This window comes from Orcinus orca, chromosome 18 (genome assembly GCF_937001465.1).
Source record: "Orcinus orca chromosome 18, mOrcOrc1.1, whole genome shotgun sequence".
In the NCBI taxonomy this organism is placed as follows: domain Eukaryota; kingdom Metazoa; phylum Chordata; class Mammalia; order Artiodactyla; family Delphinidae; genus Orcinus; species Orcinus orca.
In genome coordinates this window covers 71921851-71944429 of record NC_064576.1, presented here as the reverse complement: position 1 = coordinate 71944429, position 22579 = coordinate 71921851, and the positions used below count along the sequence as shown (strand labels likewise).

The following is a 22579-nucleotide window of genomic DNA, read 5'->3' as shown; positions in this document are numbered from 1 at the left end:
AAATGTCCAAGGGAATTTAATTAGCCAAAAGTTCTAAAGTCCTTTTGTAAACAATTACTTGAATTTAAATAGATTTCTAAGTGAAATCATAAGATTTGTTAAGTTCGACTGAAAAGCTTGAGAAAACCTGGGTTTTACAATGCGTTACTTTAAAAAAAAATTGAACACTGTATTCATTTTTAACACCAAAGTCGCCTGTTTTGGTACTCAGTTTCCTTTCAGGACCACAAAAAACATCCAACAGCAAAGGTGCATAGGAGAAACCGGGTGATGTGTTTCCCCAGGGAAACATGATTTTTCTTACCTGTTCTGAGTCTTATTCTTTTCCCACTGGATCTGGTTTTGCCCTTTGAGGGAGAGAAGAAAAATGTGAATTCAGTGTGTTGTCAGAGACGGATTTCACACGCTGAGCTCTATTTTTCTGCTAGAAAGTAATTCCTTCCTCCCTATCTCCTCCTAATAAATGATCTTCCATCTTGATTCTGTCTCCCTGAGATATCTCATCTACTTCTGGATCCGAAAGCTCTATGACTTGTCTTCCAAACACCGGTCCCCTGACTCAGATACTAGCTGTCCCTAGGATGGGATGCTGTCATCTCGAATTCAACGCATCTCTGTGATCTCCTGTGCCTCCTTTTTCATGTCACCCGGCTCAGAACCTCAGGCATCTTTAATGTCTTTGCCGTGGACCACTTTTATTTAATAAGATCATTCGTTCTTAGAATTTCCTTACCACCGCCATTACCGTTAGAGGCCAAGTCCTTACTTCCAGACCACAAGAACTTTTTTTTGGAGGGAGGGGGATTTTTTTGGATTGATATATAATTCACATCCCATTGAAATTCACTTGCTTAAAGTATACAGTTCTGTGTGTGGTTTTTACTATATCCTCAGGTATGTACAAATATAACCACCACCCACCCCCAGAACACATTCATCATCCCCCAGGGAAATCCTGAACAATGACTTTTGAATGAGCCGTATTGCTGCTGGTCTTTGCACTCAATTAAATATACCTAGAGGTGGTTTGAGGATTAAGCCGTGTTCGGTTCAAATGCTGAGAGCACCATGTTGTCCTTAGCTGAGGTGACTGTGGTGTCGTGGCTCTGGGCTCTGAACCCCAGCAATACGACATACTATTTTTGTGGCCTTAATATTTCCTGTGCCCAGTTTTATCATCTGTAAAATAGGACAACAATGGTACAGTATGAGAATAAGATAAACTGGCATGACGTGAGCAATCAATGGACATAAGTTGTTATTTTATAAACTTCTCATCCAACCATATAACTTTAATGCATCTTCTTAGAATTTTAATTTTGGGATGACTGTAAATTCACATGCCATTGCAGGAAATCATACAGAGAGATTACTCAGTTTTCCCCAGTGATACCATCTTGAAAAACGATTGTCCAAATCACCACCAGAAAATTGGCATTGATGCGCACAAGATACAGAGCATTTCTGCCATGACAAGGATCCTTCACGTTGCCCTTTCCTAGCCCCCCACTCACTCCTTAGCCCCTGGAAATTCTGAATCTGCTCTCTGTTTTATCATTTCAATCATGTTAAGTCAATGCGACCATAGGGTGGTTGGGATTGACTTTCTTCACTCAGCACAATTCCCTTGAGTTCCATCCAAGTTGCCGTTTGTAGACACTGGGTTCACTTTCCTTGCCGAGTAGTGCCCTTCGCTGTGGATGGACCACACGTTGTTTGACCATCTGCCCACAGAAGGTTTCCAGATTTTCACCATGACAATAATGCGTATTTATTCAGACTTCACTGCTGAGAAAGAACTCTTTCGTAGATCTCACCTGTCCAATACAATAGCCCTGGGAGACAGACCAGGCCATGTTAGCCTCACTTTATAGTGAGAAAACGGATTTGCCCAGTGTCACATAGGTTGTGCATGACAGAGCTGTCCCTCAGATCACCCGAATAAATACCCTGTGCTTTTTTTTTTCACCATATCACTCTGCTTCCTTTATAAACTCATTCATTCAACAAACGTTTCCAGAGTGCCTGAGCTCCAGGAACACAAAAATGACAAGACACTGTCCTTCCAGAGCGTATGTTAGAGGGCAGTCAGAAATTCAGAAAACAAAATAACAACCCAGAAAGGTAATGACTGTGATGCTCAAGGTGGGAAAAGAGAAGATGTGTTTGAATATGTGTTTGGGGGCAGCCTCACCAGGTCCCTGCACGTTGTGGGCATGGGAACTGGTGACAGTATCATGCAGTTGAAGGCAGTGGTATGTGTGTGCTGCTGTATAGAAGGTTCTACTGAAATTTCCCATGGAGTGTGACAGTTCCCTGAAGGTCATTGGCTGAGGACAGATGCAGGCTGGGACCAGATATTCTAATTTCTGTGACTATTCGAGTCCCCAGAATAAGCAGAGCCTTGTACGCAGAGACCCAGAGAAATACAACTTTCCTCGGGTGGCTTCCGCAAGAGGAGGAGAGATGTTCGCATTTGCCGAGAGACCCGGACCTCAGACCCTGGAGAAAAAGGGGCCCTAAGAAAAGCACTGGGTCCACACAGGAAACGAGCCCCAGGGCTTCTCAGACCCACACCGCATCTCCAGGACAGCACACAGCAGTGGAATTCCCACCACCAGTTGCAGAAATGACGCTGCGAGCAAGCCTGTCTTCACAAAGCTAGTCATCGTGTTGGGGAGACAGACCAACAGACACACGCGGCGTACCCAGTGTGACGGGTGCCATTCCAGGGCCCACAGGGCGAGCGCTGAGGACGTGGGACAGCCCAGCAGAACGGTGCTGCAGGGCAGGCGGGACATTTGCAGGAATGTGGGAAGAGTTAAGAGCTAAGGCATAGCACCCCTCATCAAGTTTGTTGCCCACGGCCTCCCACCCCGTTCCTATCCGGGCAACACTAAAGAGAAAGCAAGAGCCCTGGATTTCTCAGCTGGGCAGGACCAGCTACTTCAGGTCACAGCCCTGCCCTCGGGGGCTTATTCTCCACAGTTATTGGCCGGCCTCGGAAGCATCCTTCCTCTGCTACAAGAAAGGGCTCTTGTTCGCTGCTGAATGGCTTCGTCAGCCTGCTTCCTGCCCACATCAGCTTGGAAGCCCAGAGGCTTCTTTTCGTTTTTGAACCACCTCCGCCCCTTTAAGTTCAAACTGATGAGGCCGCCATCAATTCAAACCTTATAAACGTGGTATGGGTTTCCCCGGAATCAGGAGGAGTTTATAAAAGTCACACTCACAAATATTTTGAGATGGGTCCCTGTCGGGCTCGGGATTAGATTTAGGATGCTGTAGGTAACACCCTTAAGGGCCTTAGAAGTCCTTTGACCAGCTGAGAGGTCTCGGAGACATGCCATTAAATATTCCTGAAATCGTAAAAGAGAACCACATCCTTGAGAGGACCGTTTTTTTTTTTTAATTTATTTATTTATGGCTGCGTTGGGTCTTCGTTGCTGCGTGCAGCCTTTCTCTAGTTGCAGCGAGCGGGGGCTACTCTTCGTTGCGGTGCGCGGGCTTCTCATTGTGGTGGCTTTTGTTGCAGAGCGTGGGCTCTAGGCACGTGGGCTTCAGTAGTTGTGGCTCACGGGCTCAGTAGTCGTGGCTCACGGGCTCTAGAGCGCAGGCTCGGTAGTTGTGGCGCACGGGTTTAGTTGCTCCGCGGCATGTGGGATCTTCCCAGACCAGGGCTCGAACCCGTGTCCCCTGCATTGGCAGGTGGATTCCTAACCACTGGGCCACCAGGGAAGCCCGAGAGGAACTTTTACCCTAAGGCCGTCTTACTTTGAGAACAACTTGCCTTCTGGAAAGGCTGGGAGTGTGAAGCAGTTTAATTTTGAACCCAGAAAATCCTGGCTTCTTTATATATTCTCTAAATTATATTTGAAAACTGAAAAATTCTTCTTCTAGTTCATTTCTCTTTATCTGTCCCTTATCTGCTGAAAGAAATCAGTTGACACTTTCAACCTTCTGCCCAAAACTTTCTTGGCCAAATCGCTATCCATTAGCTATGGCTGGTTTTATTTTCCACATTTCCACATTTGTCACAGTTGAGCAGGTGACCGCTTTGCTAAACTTTCCACCACTACATCACACGGATTTTTTTTCCTCCAGCTTCCGATAGCAATCTCCTCGCTGCTTTTACAGGCCCGACAACGATCTTCCTAAAACTCTTTTAAGCCGTGGGGCAGGCTTAAAGCCAGTGCCGTACGGTTTACGTTTTTAAATGTCAACACGCCGTTCCTGGTACCAATTTCCATTCTGGTTATCTGTCGCTGTGTAGCACACTGCCCGAAAACCTGGTGCCGTAAAACAGCAATATTTTCTTATCTCTCACGGTGCTGTGGGTTGACTGGTCCCAGGTGAGCGGTGCTCATGGGGGTCTTTCCTGTGATCGCAGGCAGATGTTGCTGGGGGCTAACGTCGAGGATGTGAGACCAGAGAAGAAGGTCAGGGTTAGACCGTGAAAGATCAGTGTGCCTGGTTAAGGAATTTTAACTTTAAAACATAGTCAGTAGGGATTCCTGGAAGAATTCTGAGCAAGGAAGTGAGGTTATTAGCCCTTTCCTAAGAAAATAATGAGAAGCCGAGTGGGAGTGGAGGGAGGGAGAGGCCGGAGAGGCGCAGGTTGTTAGAAGGCCTGGGGGTGGGCAGAGGCGGTGGGGTGGGGGGAGAGATGAAGTTTAAGGGTAAAAGTGATGTCCAGGCTCGTCTGCTTCTCTCCATCAGTCCTGGCAGCTTCTGCTGGGGGCTGCACCCAAGTTCTCCTCTTCAAGCCTCTAGGAGCGTGCTCAGGGTGGAGAGTGCTTCCAGAGGGCACTTCGTGGGGCTCAAAGACCACGCTACCCCCGTGTCCTTGTCACGGGCTGAACTTAACTCACGCCCTCTGCTGTCATCTCACCTGTCAGCTTGATTCCAACTTTTGACGACTCTTTCCTCCCCGAGATACTCTCTTCCTTGCATGCCGTGTCCAAGACACCCCATTCTCCTTCTTCTTCTGCCCCCTGCCTGCTTCTTCTCTGTCTCTCTGCGGATGTGGCATCCTCTACTTGGCTATTCCATGTCAGAGCCCCTCAAGCTCAGCCCTGGGCTCTCCTTACCCTTGTCTTGGAAACTTGACTCTGAACTCAAACGACTTCCAGTACTTCTTTGCTCTCATGACTCTTGTAACAGTTAGGATTGGGTTTGACTGTAGATGAGAGAAAACTCCAAGTATCAGTAGCCTAAATGCTATAAAAGTATTTCTTTTCAGGGATCTAGTCTTCTTGTCGCTCTGCCATCCTCAACCTAGGACTTTTACCTCATGGTCCAAGATGACTTCTTGGGTTCCAGCCATCACAACCACATTTCTGTCAGCAGGCAGGAATAAGTCAGGAGGAAGGACACACCCTTTCCTTTAAGGATACTTGACAGAAGTCATACCTGGCACTGCTTATACTTCATTGGTTAAAGTTTAGTCAGGTGACCACCCTGGCTCAAGGGAGGTTTGGAAATGTACGGCCAGCTAAAAATTAGATGTTCTAAAACTAAAGAAGAAGGAGTAAGTGGATGGACAGCAGGTTCCAGCTAGTCTTTGCTACATCTCCCAGATACATACCTCCAGGCCAGACTTTTCTATAGCCCCTGCCACTTTGGTACTCAAATCTCAGGACCAAATACCCAAGACTGAACTCATGAGCTCTCTCAAATGTGTTCCACTTCTGGTATTTCCTTTCTCGGTGAAGGGCACCCCAGTCTCTCCAGCCGTGCAAGCCAGACACCTAGGCGCCGTCCCTGGCTCCTGAGATGGATAGCGTTAATCGTTCACGGTTCATCCTTGCCATGGCTTCCCTGGGCGGAGTCCGATTCGCTGGCCCACTGCCTTTGGGCTTTGCCGTTCGGCATCCTGGGGCTGGTGGTATATGAGCAGACACTTATTAGGCCTTGTCCAGCCAGAGGCTTGAAATGTGCTTCTGTGTTTTGGCCTGGCCTCTTGCCCTTCTGACATCCACCGTGGAAGAGCTTGGCCCCAGGTAACCGCAGATTCTAGAATGAGAAGTACATGGATTGCCTGCAACCCGAAGCAGAAATGCCCCCAACCAACCTGCAGACCTATAACAAGAAAAAGAAATGAGTATTGTAACCACTGAGAATTTGGGGGTTGTTCGTTATCCAACATTACAGTGGAAACCACTGTAACTGTGTGTTATTCTACTGCAGTGGAAACCTAGTTAGTATAGTTACCTTGTACTTCCATATCTGCGCCTCCATTTAGTCCTGTCAGTTTATCTCGGTAATATGTCTAGAATCTCATCACATCTCTCCAGCTCCAGCACCACCATTACCTTAGCCCAAGCTATGGCCACTTTGCCTGGGCCACTGCAAAGCCTCCCGCCTGGTCCCACACCTCTGCTCTGGCCCCTCGGCATACAGCTCTCCACCCTGCAGCCAGACGCCCTTTGGAAAAGGTCAATCTCAGTTATCTCTTTATTTGCTTGTTGGTTTGGTTTAGGTCACGCCTTGCGGCTTGCAGGACCTTAACTCCCTGACCAGGGATCAAACCTGGGCCCACGGCAGTGAAAGCGCCTTGTCGTAACCACTGCACCGGCAGGGAATTCCCGCCGGTCTCATTTTACAGAGGGATGGGGCTCTCCGCTTTCTTGTCCCAGGCGATTCTTTTATTCTCATTCATTTACAGATAACGGGGGGTTTCCCTATCCACGGGGCCACTGTTCCCCATACCCAGGTTACTATTTCACCATTATCTCTTGGGGGAAGAACTTTTTTAGAGTTTATTTTATTGAAGTATAGTTGATTTACAATGTTGTGTTAATTTCTTCTATACAGCAGGGTGACTCAGTTATACATATATGTGTGTGTGTGTATATATATATTCTTTTTCACATTCTTTTCTATTATGGTTTATAACAGGGTGTTGAATATAGTTCCTGGTGCTCCGCAGTAAGACCTCGTTGTGTTTCCATTCTCTATATAATAGTTTGCATCTGCTAATCCCAAACTCCCAATCCTTCCCTCCCCCACGGCAACCACAGGTCTGTTCTCTACGTCTGTGAGCCTGTTTCTGATTCATAGGTAGGTTCGTTTGTGTCATATTTTAGATTCCACATATAAGTGATACCATATGGTATATGTCTGACTTACTTCACTTCGTATGATAATCTCTAGGTCCATCCATGTTGCTACAGATGGCATTATTTCATTCTGCATTATGGCTGAGTGATATTCCATTGTATACATGTACCACGTCTTCTTTAGTCATTCGTCTGTCGATGGACATTTAGGTTGCTTCCATGTCCTGGCTATTGTAAATGGTGCTGATATGAATAAAGGGGTGCATGTATCTTTTTGAATTAGAGTTTTCTCCAGATATATGCCCAGGAGTGGGATTGCAGGCTTATATGCCAACTCTATTTTTAGTTTTTTGAGGAACCTCCATACTGTTTTCCATAGTGGCGGCACCAATTTACATTCTCTTGGGGGGGAGAACTTACATGTGTCACGAGCCTTTGAACCGAGGGCGACAGTCTGAGTGGGCTGAACAAAGGATGATGTCACCCTTGCTGGGCTCATGATGAGGGGAGAGCGGGCTGTGAGGAAGATGACCCCTCAGCCCAGGCCGCCTCCTGGCAGCGTGCTTTTCCGGGTGTAGACAGGCTGCCACGTGGGCTAGGGTCCCACCCGGCCCTCTGGCGCTTTTGGGGCAGAGGTTGGGCAGTCCGTCCATGCCCTTCTCTCTGCATGGTTCCTACAGGCTGGCCAGTCCTTCTGGCCTCGTGCGCAGGTCCCCACCCACCCCCGCCCCCATACCGTCCAGGTTATGATCTACTCGCTTTGGATGAACTTCATCCCCCGATCTCTTCGGGACTTTGCCTTTTGCTTCACTGGACGCTCTGCTCTTACAAATCAGAGCTCTGGCTCTCGCAGCTATTATCTCTGGACTGGAAGCCGGTGGCCAAACCTTGACCCCGTGTTTGTCTTTGCCATCCAGGAAAGCACAGTTTTACTCCTCCCCAGGAAGAGCCGTGCTGATTTAGGAGTGCAGAAAAGAAAAGCACAGGAAGACATGAACCTATTTGAAACACATTTCAATGCATGATAACGTCACTGTCTGTCTCCACTTAAAACTACTCAATAGCTTCCTGCTGATCTTAACACAAAGAATAAAATCTTAAATATGGCCCAAAGAGCCTAAGTGGTCTGGCTTTGGCCTTCCTCTCCAGCTAACCATCCACTCCGGCCCCTCCAGCCTGCTGTCTGTACCTTGGGAGAGCCACGTTCCCTCCCCCGTTGAGGCCTCCTTCCTCTGGGAAGCCCCTCTAGACACCCGCAGTCCCTGTGACAAACTCCCGTAGCCTCACTCCTTTAATTTCAGGAATTTCTTTCGTTTGCTGGATTATTTGGTTGCCGTCTCTCTCTCCCTGATTCTCTGAGCTGTGAGAGAACTGACATGTAGTTGTCTCTTTCGTCACTATTTTCATTCTTTTCTGGCTGCGCCATACGGCTTGCGGGGTCTTAGTTCCCCGACCAGGGATCGAACCGGGCCTCCCCTGCAATGGAAGCTCGGAGTCCTTAGCACTGGACCACCAGGGAATTCATTATTTTCATTCTTCAGTGAATGAGTGAATGGGATAGATGGATAAATGGATGGATGCAGGGATGGTAGTTACTGGTTAAAGACAATCGTGCAACTCTGGGTCCTAATCCAAATTGGTCTATCAGAGTATCAAGGAGCAGACACAGCCTGATGAACGGTCGGAGTATATGTAGCTGCCTATTTGAAATAGAAAAATTAAGTCCTCCCAAATCACCTGGTCCCACCTCCTGGAAATTTTACCAGTCAGGGTTATCCCTTTGTGCTGGTCCTCAAGAAACTTGTACTAAAATTCCAATAATTCTAGGAGAGTTCAGTCCTCACGAGCTGTATTTTAGGCAGCAGAATTCACGGCTGAGCCCTGAAGATCAGGGAGAAAGAGGATGGGGAAAGAAGAGACATGGGGAGGTGGGGAGGGAGACACACCGTGAGTGAGGCCCTGAGACGGAGTCAAGCCCGGGAAGGCGTCATCAGCTTCACACATTTGCCAAGATCCCACCCTTTTATGCTTCACCATCCAGCAAAAAGTCATTTCACTGTTTTGAGTTTTTCCCCCGAGGCACAAGGATACAAAAACAAACCAGGGAAACTTCTTTAGAGGTAATTGGAAGCACATGGATATGAGATGTTTAGCATTTGAATATATCCTCTTGGAAAACTCACTCATTCATCCATTTACTCATTAAAGAAATACTATTGTCAATCACGTGCCTGGCCCCGGGGAACCTGGAAATAGGGAAAGAACCAAACAGACTGCGTTTCTACCCCCATAGGATAGAGGGAACTTCCCACAAGGGCTTTTGGAGAAAAAGACATGCGTTCTTCTGGGTCCACCCAGACTACCCTGGGCTTGTAACTGCCTGGGAGCCGTGGGACAGGGGGGATCTGGGGAAGGTTGGGAACTGGATGACGTTGTTGAGAGGCACGAGAGCATCGAAAGGGAAAGGAAAGAATATTCTCTTTTCCCATCTTTGTAAATCTTTGGTGCCAGGACCTGGGGCAGATGAGGGGAGAGAGGGATGTGGTTAGAAGCTGGACTCCAGGAAGTGTCACCAGTGTGGTTTGAATTACGCTAATGGCCTGATGCCAGCCTGTAGCTTTGAAGCTTTGCTGCAAATAGAGAAAAGATGTCTGATCTGCAAAGGAGAGTTTGACTGGCTGGTGATGCGAGAGTCAGCTCTGCGGCATCTTATTTCACTTTACTTATTTCCTTTTGTTCCCGGTATTCAATTTCTACCCTTCTTCAGTTACGTAAGAGCTGGACGCTTCATGTTCCAGCATCCTGCCCTTAATGAAATTCCTTCTCTTCCTTTTCTTCCTTTTCTTACACATTCTTCCCCCCAGGCCATTACAGAGGGCACGTACAAAATACAGCGATTCTGCGATTTCAATAAAAAGCCATGTAATCTCTTCCTAAAGCACCGCTCTGCTTTGGAAGAGTCAGTATTCCTCCACTGGCAATTTCCCATAATGTGGTTAGTTTAACAAAATTTGAAAAAGCCAAAATGTTGTGAGAACAATTGCATTCTTCCAAATTCTCCTTAATTTCCTACCCTCCAGTGTGTCTTAGACTGTTTCACGTCTTACCTCATTGTTGGCTAAGGGAGAAGGTCAGAAAAAGCTGGCCTTGAACCATTTCAGAAGAAAGGGTGTATCAGTCAGGGTGGCCTGGTTGTAAGGGATAGAAACTTTCCGTGAGTGAGCCCAAGTGGAAAAGGCATGGACGGAGGGTGTGGGGCTTGTTAGCAGAGGGACAGGAGGGCATCTAGGCAACAAAAGGAGCAGATGTCCCCCGTAGAGGCCCAAAGCGAGCGGTCCCTTCCCATCCCACACTCAGCTGGACAATCATGAGGATGGTGGGGACGCAGCTGGAAGAAGAGGTTCTCCTGTTCGGAGAAGGTGCCTGGGCTGAGGGCTTGAGTGTGCTTAATGGGCAGAATGCTCGTCTTCTTGCCCCACGGTGCGGGGCCCCGTTCCGGACTCCCCTGCTTGGCAAAAAGGGAAAGCTTTCAGCAGAGCTGTCTACAAGAGCTGTATCCACTTCCTCCCCAATGGAGCTTCCAGCCACCCGTCTCTGCCCTGGAACTGTGAATGGCTGGATTCCCCACAGCCTCCATACTGCCAACTCCAGTGGACTTTCTGGTCCTCCTGTTGCTCTGCCGGACACTATTCCCTGGGCATCTCTGATACGCCCCGTCCTTGCCCTGTCCTTGCCCCGTCCTGCGCTGGCCTCTCCTTCGTGCTCTTCTGCCAGCTTCTCCTCCTCCTCTGGCCCCCTAGTTGTGGGAGTTGCTCAAGGCTTGGCCCTGGGCCCTCTTCTAGTCTCTGTGTTCTCCCGTTAAGCGGGTCCATCAGTAACATTCCTGCTTAGGGGTGCCCCGGGCACCTCAGTCTTAACATACAAAACATTTATTTTCCCACAGTTCTGGAGGCAGGAAGTGCAAGGTCAAGGTGTCCGTAGGGCTGGTTTCCTGCCCTCGCCCCCCCACCCCGTTTGCAGACGCCTTCTCCCTTTGTCTTCACGTGGCCTCTTCTCTGTGTGCGCGCGCGAATCGCAGACATCTCTCCCTGTGTGTCCTAATCCCTCTTCGTATAAGGACAGCAGTCATCTTGGATTAGGGCCCCAGCCTAGAGACTTCAGTTTAGCTTTAATCACCTCTTTGAAGACCCTATGTGTGTACAGTCGCACTGTGGTCCTGGGGGTTAGGACTTCAACATAGGAATTTGGGGATGGACACAATTCAGCCAAAACACGGTATTTTTATGATCTTATTTTATTTTATGGGAATTGATGCTGCCTGCCTTAAACACAACACAATTTTAATGAACCCCACTTGGACAATAATTTTTCATGACCATTTGAACACCGATTACAGACTTAATTGGATACATTTTCTAAACAATTTAAACTAAAATTATAGTCTTACCATGACTGACCGTTCGAAACCTTCAGTATTTTCATTTTAAATTCTAGAGCGGACGGCTTACGTACCACAGTATGTTAGTTTTAACAACTACATGGTTTTACACTATAGAAAGGCTACAGACACACTGAAGATGGCTTTGACAATCTGGTAATATCGCCTGCATCTTCACTAGGACGCAGTTTAAAGGTTGTACCCAGTACTCGAAGGTTTCCTCTGAGGCTCCTTCCTTCCTGCTCCCATGGAGCTTGTCTCGTGTTTCCACCGCCCTCCTCGACTGTGCCCAGCTTGCAGAATACTGAATGTGTTCCAGTCTGGATTGTGGGTTAATCAAACAAAGACTGTGTATCCACACGTCTTTCCATCCCTCGGCATCTAGCGAAGGTGCCCCCTAGCAGGTGTTATGGTTTGAATTGTGTCCCCCACAGATTTGTGTGTTGAAGCCCTAACTCCTGGTCCCTCAAAATGTGACCTTTTTTGGGAACAGGGTCATTACAGATGTAACTGGTTCAGATGAGGTCCTACTGGAGTAGGTTGGGTGGGTCCCTGACACAATATGACTGGTGCCCTTATAAAAAGAGAAGTTTAGACACGGACATACACCTTGCGAAGATAAGGACAGACATTGGGACTCTGTTACAAGCCGCGGGACATCTGGGCCGGAGGCATGGAACAGATTCTCCCTCCAGCCAACCCCGCTGAATGCTTGAACTTGAACTTCTAGCCTCCAGAACCGTGAGGTAATCTCTGTGTTTAAGGCACCCAGTTGGTGGTACTATGTTATGGCAGCTCTAGAAAGTTGAAAAAGTGAGTATCAATAAACACAGTGAAAAGGAGCCTTATTAAAAGTGTACTGGGGCGGGGCTTCCCTGGTGGCGCAGTGGTTGAGAGTCCGCCTGCCGATGCGGGGGACGCGGGTTCGTGCCCCGGTCCGGGAGGATCCCACATGCCGCGGAGCAGCTGGGCCCGTGAGCCATGGCCGCTGAGCCTGCGCGTCCGGAGCCTGTGCTCCGCAACGGGAGAGGCCACGGCAGTAAAAGGCCCGCGTACCGCTAAAAAAAAAAAAAAAAAAAAGTGTACTGGGGGAATTCCCTGGCAGTCCAGTGGTTAGGACTCAGAGCTTTCACTGCCTAGGGCATGGGTTCAATCCCCGGTCCGGGAACGAGGATCCTGCATGCCACGCCAAAAAAAAAAAAAAAAAAAGTGTACCCAGTACAGCATAAATTAACACAGCATTGTAAATCAACTATACTTCAATAAAATTTTTTTAAAAAGAAGAAAAGAAAAAAAGTGTACCCAGACAATAGGCATCACTGGGCCATGTGAGTCCCCTTCCTAGAAATACTTGTTGACTTGATTCTCTTTGGTTTCTTTGTCCCTTTTGTGCTCTCTCTCCTCCTGACAGGGCTGCATGGGCTCTTTTTTTTTTTTTTTTTAACATCTTTATTGGGGTATAATTGCTTTACAATGGTGTGTTAGTTTCTGCTTTATAACAAAGTGAATCAGTTATACATATACATATGTTCCCATATCTCTTCCCTCTTGCGTCTCCCTCCCTCCCACCCTCCCTATCCCACCCCTGCAGGCGGTCACAAGAGCTGATCTCCCTGTGCTATGCGGCTGCTTCCCACTAGCTATCTAGAGGCATGGACATATATGCATGGGCTCTTAAGTGACGGGCAGGAGGCCTGTTTCTTGCACTGCACAGGGTGCCTCAATCTCTCTCCGACGAATCAAATATTCTTTGAGCGCCTCTGAGGCACATTTGCCTAGAGTAATGCACACCCAAAATAAAGGCTCAGATGAGAAGAGCTTTACGACCCAAGCTCACCAGCACAAACTTATTTGCAGACACATATTTTTAACCAGCTCAGCAGCTGTCCCTGGGCCAGGCACAAACTGTACAGTGATGCTGTGTTTCTGGCTTTCACATTTGTGTACGATCTTGGAGACCATTCTCCACTGTTTACAGCTACAGCTACATTTCTTACTTGGGAGCCCGTTGTGGGGATCCCCACAGCAGTTTTGGGGAACTGAGACAGAGAACCAATTTGCATTTGCACTCATGCACATACCCCCTCCTGTCAAGTGCTAGGTTCTGAGTGTCCTGTTGCTTAAAATTCAGGCGTCCTAGCAGCTAGGGGCCAGGATCCACAAAGCTGCCACCTTCACGTTTATTTCTTTGTTCAGTAGGGATGCCTTGCCTCCCGATGCATCCAGAAGGAAGAAAGCAGCTGGGATGGGTCCGTGAAGAAAAAAAAAGGAAAAGGAAAGAGGAAAGGAGGGTCACATCTTTTGAGCCCTTACATGTGTGAGTTCTGGGCAGATATTAGCTCATTAAATCTCAACACTGATCGAACCACTGGGACACTGGGGATTGTACCTCTGTTTCACAGGGAGCGATGGATGTTAGAGGAGTTAAACGATGTGCCCACACCCATTAGACTGGTTTATGGGGGCGCTGGGATTAAAAGCACATCTGTCTGACTCTTGGGCTTGTGTTTCTCCACATTACCGACAGAGGTTATGTCAAGGCTGGGCAGCTGTGTAGACAGTAAACAGAAAAGGAGGCTAAGGGTTATTAACGGCTGTGAGTAGGTGTAAAACAGAGCTAAGAGTTTTAGGACAACCAAGGAACAGGTTGCTGAGCTCTCGTCCTATAAATAGGTCAAAGCAATTCATCAAGACGAAAAACGTTTTGAGAAATTTGCTACAAAGATCTTTTGTCAAAAAAAAAAAAAAGGTCATGAAGAACCTAGGGGCAGGACAGGAATAAAGACGCAGACGTAGAGAATGGACTTGAGGACACGGGGAGGGGGAAGGGTAAGCTGGGACAAAGTGAGAGAGTGGCATGGGCATATATACACTACCAAACATAAAATAGATAGCTAGTGGGAAGCAGCCGCATAGCACAGGGAGATCAGCTCGGTGCTTTGTGACCACCTAGAGGGGTGGGATAGGGAGGGTGGGAGGGAGGGAGACGCAAGAGGGAGGAGATATGGGGATATATGTATATGTATAGCTGATTCACTTTGTTATACAGCAGAAACTGACACACCATTGTAAAGCAATTCTACTCCAAGAAAGATGTTAAAAAAAAAAAAAAGATCTTTTTTCATTATGTGGTCAATGTAATGATGTATAAGGCCTTCCACCATTCAGGAACTGTCTAATCTCCCCCTTGGAGAGCGGGGAGTGGGGTTCAGCTGTGGGATGTGTCTAGGGGTGTGGGCAATGTTGGGAGGTGAGTGGCATTTACTAGAAGCAGGGCCTGGACACCAAGGAGATGCCAGGCCAGAGTCAGAAGGAACAGGCCAGTGCTGGGTCTCCAAGCCCCGTGAGGCTGGGCCCAAGGGTGTGTGTGTGTATGAAAGATGGAACCAGTGCTTGAACAGGTCAAGAAGGTGGAAATAGAGTAAGTCCGGGTCATTCCCGACCCAAAGGCAATCTGCTTCTGTGCTTTGTTTCTTTTTTAAAGTAGCACCTATGGCCTCTGGGGCGCACGTGTAAGGCACGTACAAAGAACAGGCAGAAGTCGTTTCCAACTGGCCGTTTTTGACATCCACCCTTGATTAAAAGTGAGAGCACAGTTGAGCTCCAGGAAGGCTCCCTGCGGGTGGTTCAAGTAATGGGATGTAGCCCTTGGACGCAGGGGACGCTGAGAACAGCTGGGACAAATGGGCGTAAAGCAGCTGAGGGTCTCCAGCCTTCCCATGCCCTGGGAAGGCTGCAGACCTGCCTGGGACAGGACCTGGGAGCCAGAGCGGCCTGTTAGTCTGAAGAAGGGCCATGTGTGATGTCACACAGATGATTTCACCCTGCCCTAAGGGTTCTGTCTGGTCCGTCTCCCCAGGCTCAATGAGCAGACGCCCCCTGGCGCTGACTCCAGAGCCTGCGATGTGACCCAGCATGGGGACTGCTCTGTTCTCGGGGCCTGGTCGTCAGCCTCCGTGGGAATGTGTACTGAGACCCTGTCATGGAGCCTCACCCATCAGGCCTGCGCTGCAGCCTGAGGCGTCGGCAGACAGGTTGGGTAACGGAATATAGGCAAGCCGTGTACTTTGTCCATGAAACAGGGCCCGCACTCTAAGGGGGACTCGCCTTCTTGGAAAAGAATTCTTCTCCCCATCCCTCGGGGCCTGGCCTTGCCAGCTGCAGGGATTTCTTCTTCTTCTTTTTTTTTTTTGAAGCTTTATATCTATTAGAAGGTCCAGAGTCAGGAGAATCACCACCAATATTACACAGGCTACCAGGAAACTGCTGACACACGCACTGAACAAAAATACCTGCCACACAGCTGCTCTCTTCCCACGGCACGGCTTCAGCCAGGTAGACCCTCCTCTTTGGTCATCTTCGTCCAGATTTGACAGGAGCTGCGAGCCCGCCGTGGAGAGGTCAGCCACAGCCAGGGACATTGCTCCCGTGCAGCTGGTGAACGTTGCCCGTCGGCACCAGCTGCAGGGATTTCTCTCCAGCAGTTAAAATAAACAGTCCACACGTGCATGGCCAACCTTGGAGGAAAGGTGTCAGGAAGCAAAGAGGCCACAGGATTTGAAGTCAAATGTTTTTGAGAGCAGCTTGGCTCTTGGCTTGGGAAGTAGCTTGTCTTTGAGTTTTAGAGTCTTAACTTTTGAATTGGAGGTCAAGGTGGTGCTCACGTGGTCCAACCTCCACATTTTATGGCAAAGGAAACTGAGGACAAGTCCATCCGGGATCGCCATTGGATGGGAGAGCTGAGGCCCTAAGCCTACTCTGACCCTCAGGGCTGGGCTTCTCTGTCCCGTGAAGAGGACCAGTGGGGACACGGGGTCAGAGAAGCCCCAGGGGAGACAGATGTGCTCTGGATCTGGAATTAGAGGACCCAGGGAGACAGTTACATCGCAGGGGAAAGCGAGAGGGCGGGTGAAGGGGTAAGTGCATGAAGGACAGACATGAAGGATATCTTCCCGGGGCCAGTGAGGGCACCAGGCTGATAGGTTTGGGGGGGAAGTGAGAAGTAAAGCTGGGTAGTGTATTGGTCAGAGCGAAGGATTGCAGAAACCAGGGTCCCTCCCAGCTAGTTAAAGCAGAAAGGACTTAATGGTATATATCACCTAGAGAATGGAGCAGATAGACAAACAGGCTCTAAGCTGAGCCTCCAAGAGTGAGTCCCTTCCCCACGCGGAAGAACTGGGCTGTCGGGAGGGCTGGGGCCTCCGTCATGATCAGAAAGCTGCCACACTAAGATGCTGCCTGCAAACTAGAAGTCACTGCCTCCAAGCCAGAACGCACGGCCCCTGTGCCATTTGTACCAGCAAAGCGGATGCTTTGTGCCTGGCTCCTCTTCCGACACACCCCAGCTGTGAATCAGAATCTCCCCGGGATGCCTCCGAGAGGAGGAACTTAAAACTGGACCTCTAGCTGCAAGAGAGTCAGGAGAATGGATCTTAGCTTTCACTTGTGCAGCTAATGCAAAAGGGTTTGGAATGAGTGTTGAACAAGCCAGTCCCCAGGATTCGCTGCAGGTGGAGAGCCCAGAGCCGCAGGAAGGAGACCTGTGCCAGGGAGCTTGGATTTTTGTGGTCAGAAGTGAGGAGTCACTGAGAAGTTCTGGGCCCCAGAAGCGTCATGAAAAAAGTGATTTTGAAGAGATTTATCTAAAAACATTATTCCAACCAGATTTGTCACCAGGAAGTCTTAGGTAAAAAAGAAGATATAGGAGATGGTTGCTGTGATCTGCTAATAATCTCAGAGATAAAGAAGGCCTGGAGCAGGGACAGCAGGAGCAGAGAGGAAGAAAATAATAACTAACAGTAAATTGAGACTATTCAGTGACTGATGAGACAGGTAACAAAATGAACCACAAACTCTGTGAGCAGAGACTGTCTCACTTGTCCTTGAACTCTTAGTGCCTCCCCCAGTGCATGGCTTACAGCAGATGCCCAATGAATGGATCTCAGGTGAGCGAGAAAGACAAGTCAAGATGGTAAATGATCATCAAAAGGCAGGTGATTAAATAACTTTAAAACAGTGAGACAACAGATTTTGCTATTTTTCCCTCTTTTTTTTTTTTTTTTTTTGCGGTACACGGGCCTCTCACTGTTGTGGCCTCTCCTGTTGCGGAACGCAGGCTCCGGACGCGCAGGTTCAGCGGCCATGGCTCACGGGCCCAGCCGCTCCACGGCATGTGGGATCTTCCCGGACCGGGGCACGAACCCACGTCCCCTGCATCGGCAGGCGGACTCCCAACCACTGCACCAGCAGGGAAGCACCTATTTTTCCCTCTGTGGCCGGCAACTAGAAAAGCACTTTACACAGAGTGTGTGGGGGGAGAGACGGAGGGGTGGAGGAATATGGGAGAAAGTGAAAAATAGAGCTGATTCTCCGGCAGAAGTGAGGGACTAAGACGGTGCCTGAGTTGGGAGAATAATCCGACCCTGAGGGTCACCCCAGGTGGGAATGAACAACACCCTCAGCCGGGCGGGGGGACACCAGCTCCAGACCCTCAGTGACACATCAGCAGAGAGATCAGGGGAAGCTTCTCCAACAGAGCCTGCACACCCCGCAGCCGAGTTTTCTTTCTTTTCCTTCCATCCCCCTCCCCCCCACCCATTTCCACAAACTCCACAACATCATACTTAGAGAATTAAAGTATACATTTCTTAAAAAGCAAAGGACTGGACCCAGCTGAGAATCAAAGTGCTGACATCAGAAGAAAGACGGAGGTCATCTCAGTGACTGCACACGGAAAAGACACCAATGTTAAAGCAGAGAAGATAACACATCCGGCCCGTGAATGGCGAGAATCCAATAGAAGCACAGTTGGTGTCCCTGAAGCAGAGGATTGACAAGAGGACCAGAAGATGTCCTGAGAGATACGTATGAAAAATTTCCCAGGCAGAACTGAATCTGCAGGTTAAAAGCACCCTCCACATTCTTGGAGATTTTGACACCGAAAGCTCTTTGCCAAGGCATAGCCTGGAGAAGCTGTTGAACTTGAGATTTAAACAAAGAAATCTCCAGGCATCTAGAAAAACACAAATCAACTACAAGAGAGACAAATTAGACTGGCCTCAGAATTGTTCACAACAGTCAGGGCCTGAGAACATTGGCGTAATGTCTACCAAGTTCTGAAAGAACGTGCAGCCTGAGATCATTCCACCCCATCAAGGTGTCATTCAAACGTAAAGGTAACAGACAGACATCTTTAGGCAGTGCTGTGAATCCTCTTAAAAAGATATTTTACAATAACAACTTAACCCACTGATAGATGACTCATGATTTAAAACCATCAGGACTCGGGAAGCTTTGATGAAAGATTGGTAAGTGAATATGGAATCCATTTAAATGTAGAGTTAAAACTGAATAATTAAGATACCACATAATTAGAGAGCAGTGTATGTGTTAGAAATATGGGAAGTATTAAAATAATCATATAACTTAACAAAATTCAGAGGGGGTCAGACGGAAGAAGTAATACCTCTTTCATCTTTCAGAGAAAGGAATCAATTAGTATTGTCTAAAACTGAAACATAAAGTACTAAAGATAAATAGTAACCCCTTCTTTTTCTTCATAATCACTTTCTTTAATCCTAGAGGGATATTTAGGAAACAATCCTCTGGTGGTGAAGAAACTTTTATGTGACAGTGATTCTTTGAGTTTCATTTCCATGTCTTTTGTTGAATGCAACTAAAATTCAAAACAGCTTCTGTTGTATGACCCCAAGTTTATAAAGCAGTTTTGCTTACGAACCGTCTCTGCTGTCAACGTGAACCGAGAATACTCAGATCATGTTCTTATTTGTGCGTGATGGGCTTGGGGTGAAACTAAAGTGAAAACACTTTTCACCTCTTCATGTTTAAGACTCTGAATTCTTTATAATAAGCATTTTTAAAAATACAGAAACAGTGCATTTTATTTTATTATATAATTTATTACCGTAGAAAGGCTGGAGGGAAATCGCCAAGTCCCTTCTGGGGGTGTGTGAGTGTGCCTGACTCAGTGGTGCAGCCCCACCTGCAGGAAACGTCCAGATTTCGGAGTTACGGGTGGGGTTTCTGAGCTTCCTCGCGTCGTGGCCCCGGCTCACTTTGCAAGCCTCCACTTTCTCATTGCCTCCCTGTCAAAGTCAAGTCCTCCGTGCTCCAGCCACACCGAGCTACTCACAATTTCCTCGCCAGTGTGCCCGCTTTCATTCCTGGGCCTTTGCATTTCTGTTTGCTCTGCTTGCATCGCCCTCTGCCCATTTTCTCTGAAGCTCTGCCGGGCTCCTTTTCCTGGGTAAGGCCTACTCAGGTGTTTGGAAAAAAGTTTTATTTTTCTTTTACTGTGGTAAAATATATATAACATAGAATTTACCATTTTAAGCATTCTTAAGCATACAAGCCGGGGCGTTAAGTGCATTCACGATGTGCAGCCATCCCCACTGTCCACCTCCAGAGCTCTTTTCATCTTCCCAGACTGAAACTGTGTCCCCGTGTCCCCATCCTTGCCTTCCCCCAGCCTCTGGTCACTTCTGTTCTACTTTCCATCTCTATGATGCCTATTCAAGGTACTTCGTATAAGTGGAATCATACACTATTTGTCCTCTTGTGGGCTCTTATTTCACTTAGAATAGTGTCTTCAAGGCTCATCCGTGTTATAGCATGTCAGAATTTCCATCCTTTTTAAAGTTGAATAATAGTCCATTGTCTGACGATACCACATTTTGCTTTTCTATTCATCTGTTTGGGTAGTTGCCACCTTTTGGGTACTGTGAATAATGTTGCTGTGAACACTGATGTACAAATCCTTCTCATTTTTATGGATTCCACTTCGACATTATTTCTCCCCGTGGGTATCGCGGCTGGGATGCTGGGGGTCTGGCCTCGTGGTCTGGGAGCGGGTGGTGGTGGTGAGCATGCGCAAAGGCACGCAGGGAGGAGGGGGTCTAGGGCGATGCGGCAGGAGGGGCGCAGGGGCAGTACTACTCGGCGTGCGCAAGGTCTCCTAGAATCCAAAGCGGCTGGGACCCTTATTCCCCGTCTCCATCCTCTCGCCCGGTTTCCATTTCTACTTTAACTCCACTTACTGCAGTCTTTCCACCGTATTGTGTTCTCGGTATTTAAGTGGTTCTGGTTTTGGTCATTGGCAAGAATTAAGGAGACCATTCCGAGCCACGAGTGTTCTGATTTAGTTCAGCTGATGTGAGCAACCCAGGCGTCAATAGGAAAAAGTAAAAAATTAAAATAATGAAAACTCCCCCGGTGGTTCCGGCATGCAGCCAGGGTCGGCACCCAGCAGTGTATCCCTGCCATGTTCTTTTTGTTTTGAGCACAGCAATCGTGTACTTTCTATTTCCGTTCAACCCCCGTTCATTCCAGACCTTTCTAACACCATTCTCAGAGGTGTCTGACACTTACTAGATTTCTCCTTGATTTACATAGCCAAACACCCGGTTCTGCTCATGCTGTTTAAATTACAATGGGAGAGCTGACTTGTGGCCACAGTGATCTCTTCAGTGTCTTTTTTCCTTCCTCATCGGGATAATTTGTGACTACATAGTGATTTACTTGTGAGAGATCTGCACGCAGAATCTTCCTATTTTTTCTCCTTTTCGTAAGCTACTTCTTCATGATGTCTAGAACACACATGCGTGCTGGGCCCTCCATTTCCGACATAAGGCCCTCTGACAGCTCTGATGGGCGGTCAGATGAGTTCTTGGGCCAGTCAGTGCTAAAAATGTTTATTTTAAAATAATCCCTACAACCCTACAAAATAGGTATTATCCTTACTCTATATATGAAAAAACGGAAGCCCAAAGATTAAGTAACTGGACCTCGAAGCCAGGCCTGATTCCAAAGCCTTGCTGGTCTCGGGCATGGCATCCCGCAGTCTGAGGGCTGAATGGCAGTTATCAGTCAAAATGGAGATGTGTTCATCAAATTTTTAAAAACGCTTGAGAAACACTGGTGGAAGGTCACACGCTAATTAGTGGAACTCAGTTAAGCAAAGCCCCGGAGAGAAAACCTCGTGATGCAGAAGGGGACCATGAGAAGGGCCAGGCTCCAGAACGCCGGAAAAGCCATCTTATCCAGCAGACAATTGAGAACGGAATAAATCCCCCTCTTTTATTATCACATGGAACATGTGGACAGTCTAAAAAGCAGCACCGATTAAAACCTTGAGGTTCCAGTTCCGTGTGTGGTCAGGCACTGTTCCCCTCTAGATCCTGTTCCTCCTTGTTATTTAAAAGGAGCAAAGTGTCTTCTACTACAACGTAGACTCCCCTTACACCAAAATAAGGCTTGAGAAATGTCTGTAGAAAATAAAAATCAGATACTGAACAATGTCTGAATGTGTAATAACTACACTCTAGAATCAGTTGAGTCTCTGCCTCAGACTCTTTTGGTTTTAAAACAAATCACTTCCAGAGCCACGTTAAGAAATATATGTTTGTTTACCCAATTCCTTTTCTTTTTTTCCCCCCCCCCCCGCGCCACGCGGCATGCAGTGGAAGTGCAGTCTTAACCACTGGATCACCAGGGAAGTCCCCCAGTTCCTTTTTTTATTGGTTGAATCAAAGGAGAGATTGACATCCCCTTTCCCCAAGTATTGATTTACCATGCCTACTGTATACTTCTTGAAAGTTGGCGTTTTGAAACAGAGGCAGAATAAAAAAATATTGAAGGACATTTGATGTCATTGTCAAGGGCCACAAAATAATAAATGAAGTATGTTTTCATATTCTAGTACTGGCTTAAACTTGACCGAGACCTGGACGTTTATTTACTTTTGTCCACGAACTCTTTCGGAAGCCAGTCCCCACCCCATCCCCCGGTCTGTGAAAGGGCTTCACACACGCTGTATTCTTCCGAAGAAAGCGCACCAAGCGCTCGAAGCCACAGAGGGGAGCCGCAGCCAACCACCCGCTGCCCACGTCCGAGAAGCCCACTCTGCTAGGTCAGGGAAACCGTGCCTAGGAGACAGCCAGCAGCCTGCAGTTTTGTTTCAACCACAAGTATAGGTTACACGCCCTTCTTCAAGCCCTCCTCCCACCCCTAGTCACTCTGTTTGGCTAACCAGGGGCTATATTGCAAAATAATAATGGGAAAAAAA

General features: G+C 47.8%; 1 long non-coding RNA gene across 7 annotated transcripts in view; it reads left to right on the top strand.

Annotated features, from left to right (window-relative positions):
- Positions 1-22579, top strand: part of LOC117198646 (uncharacterized) — a 263697-nt gene that overhangs the window by 48925 nt on the left and 192193 nt on the right. The window contains exon 4 of one of the 7 annotated variants that reach the window (XR_007473113.1): positions 2021-4625. The exons of the other annotated variants lie outside the window; for them this stretch is intronic. This is a non-coding gene — a long non-coding RNA (uncharacterized LOC117198646). Of the gene's footprint in view, positions 1-2020; positions 4626-22579 lie in introns of those variants that run through there. 7 annotated transcript variants of the gene reach the window in all.